Genomic DNA, 2500 nt, shown 5'->3' on the forward strand with positions numbered 1-2500 from the left:
GAGTAAATTTCACATCAAGCGAAGTCCCGGACAAGTAGTCTTTGCTCGCAAGTCCGGAACCAGTTGCAGTCCGGTTCAGGCAGCATGACTTAGGTGGAGATGCGGTGACTTGGGCTGTTGTGACTTAGATAAGGTACATTGACTTCGATAAATATGCAATGACCAGTGACTTAGAATAAGGTTAAGGGCGGGTGCTAGAGAGAGAAGAGTGAAGATTTGAAGTTAATGGCGGGGGCGATGGCGGGCGAGAGGAAATGCCTTACTTAGTTATTGAAATTAGTATCTTTTTTACAGTGAGGATAATGGTGAGCATAAGGAGTTTGTTTTGTATAGATAGTTGATACAGGGATAAAAATTATAATATGAATGGAATGAAAAATAACTACATACTCTTAATAAAATTTAACATTAGACAAGAGGATTCCTCTCTCTCTCTCTCTCTCTCTCTCTCTCTCTCTCTCTCTCTCTCTCTCTCTCTCTCTCTCTCTCTCTCTCTCTCTCTCTCTCTCTCTCACTGTGTGTGTATGTGTGTGTCTCTCCCTTGCATTTTTTTTTCTCGAATCTATATGAACCTCCTAATTTCTTTGTGATAAAAGGCTTAAAGCTTCTTTTTTACGTAAAGCAAAGATTTTGATTCACTGCATGTTAATATTTCCACTTTTATATATATATCGATATATATTTACGTGAGAGAAAAAAAAACCTCGCTTCGGACAGAAACATACAGCCCTTCTATAATCAATAATCTCTAAAAAAAAATCTAGCCAGAGAAATGAACATAACCGCATAAAATCGGACAAGAAAGTACACTTTAGGACGTAATTCGGATAATGAAATTGAGGTCGGATCGCCGGTAAAAGGACCTTGGGGACGATTTCCACAGACCACGGAAGACCTTCACACCGTATCATAATCTTGCGCGAATGTCGGCGTTCTTGGGTCGCGGAGAACGGACATCTGCCGTAGAAGGAGTGGAGGGAGGGAGGTAAAGGGGGGGAAGGAGGTAAAGGGGGGAAGGGAGAGGGGAGGGGGAGGAGGGGAAGGTGGATGTGGCGATGGAGTGGGGGAGGGGAAGGTGGAGGTGGAATGGAGGACGGCAAGGTGAAGGAGGTCGGGGGAAAGGAGGAAGGAGAGGGGGAGGGTGAAGGGAGGGGAAGGTGGAGGGGGTGACGGGGAGAAGGTGAAGGAGGTGGGGAGATAGAAGAAAGGAGAGGGAGAACCAAAGGAGGGGAGGAGGAAAACGAAAGGGAAGGAGTAAGAGTGAGAGAGAGGAAGGGGGAAGAAAAAGAAGGTAGAACTAGAGAAGGGGTGAAAGAGGAGGGATGGGGGGGGGGTTGGAGGAGGGGGAGTACAAGGGAAGGAGGAGGGACGGGAGGGAGGAGGAGACACAAGCAGAGGAGAGACACCAAGAGTGAGGGGGGGAACTACAAGAAGGGGGGGGATTGGACCAAAGTGGGGGGTGGGGGGGAAATAATGGGGGGATTTGGGGGGGTGGGGGTGTCCGCAGCGGCCCCACATGAGCAGCGAGGCCTGGCGGAGGGGCTTTGGTGTTCCCGCGGCCGTCGCCAGCCATCAGTCAGCTTCCAGACGCGACGCTGTACGGACGTTCCCCTCCACGACTCCGCCGGCGACGACTCTGCTCGGCGAGGACGACTTTCGCTGACGACTTCGACGCGGGACTCCTCGGTGCGACGACGACCAAGCTCTTATTTCTTCTTCATTTAACTCAGTCTTATTCTTCCAAGAAGACTTTGTGACCGTGTTTGTGTTTTGTCGAAGTTCACGGATGACTCGAGTGATCGCCGAATCTAAATAAAAATTAGAACACGCGAGACAGTCCGGGATTAAGGAGACTTACGCCTGGACTTGCTGCCTGACGGAGGAAAGGTAAGCCGCTCGGACTTTCAACGAATTTTCAGGTTGTCGACGGAAAATGAAGGGGATACAACTGGACTTTTTGGCTTGATTCTCTTGAACGATATTTTCACTTTGGGACTTGAAGTAAAAATCAAGAGACATTTTACAGACAGAGTACGGTACTCAAGTTGTATATATATATATATATATATATATATATATATATATATATATATATATATATATATATATATATATATATATATATATATATATATATATATATATATATATTGATTGTGTGTGTGTGTGTGTGTGTGTGTGTGTGTGTGAGAGAGAGAGAGAGAGAGAGAGAGAGAGAGAGAGAGAGAGAGAGAGAGAGAGAGAGAGAGAGAGAGAGAGAGAGAGAGAGAGAATGAATGAATCTACACTCTTCCGGTATCTGGAATGAATCACAGTCAGTCTAAAGGAGACACATCCTACCAAACGCACCAACGTAAATACAGGATACAACCTTTTTTAGAGTCAGTTGCAGAATCTTATTCAGAAAAGAAGAATAAGAAATACGCTCTTGTACATTCTCGTAATAACAAATGTAAAACATTTTTTCTTTTCGAACGCCGCTTCGGGTAAAACATTTCAC

At 45.6% G+C, this 2500-nt stretch overlaps 1 protein-coding gene across 4 annotated transcripts in view; it reads left to right on the forward strand.

Moving 5' to 3' along the window:
* tyn (trynity) overlaps nt 1-2500 on the forward strand; it is a 115938-nt gene that overhangs the window by 38939 nt on the left and 74499 nt on the right. For 3 of the 4 annotated variants that reach the window (XM_070131249.1, XM_070131251.1, XM_027362654.2), the window contains exon 1: nt 1570-1887. The exons of the other annotated variant lie outside the window; for it this stretch is intronic. The gene's annotated coding sequence lies outside the window, so the exon portion shown is untranslated. Of the gene's footprint in view, nt 1-1569; nt 1888-2500 lie in introns of those variants that run through there. 4 annotated transcript variants of the gene reach the window in all.

Source organism: Penaeus vannamei, chromosome 16 (assembly GCF_042767895.1).
Source record: "Penaeus vannamei isolate JL-2024 chromosome 16, ASM4276789v1, whole genome shotgun sequence".
NCBI classification, from domain to species: domain Eukaryota; kingdom Metazoa; phylum Arthropoda; class Malacostraca; order Decapoda; family Penaeidae; genus Penaeus; species Penaeus vannamei.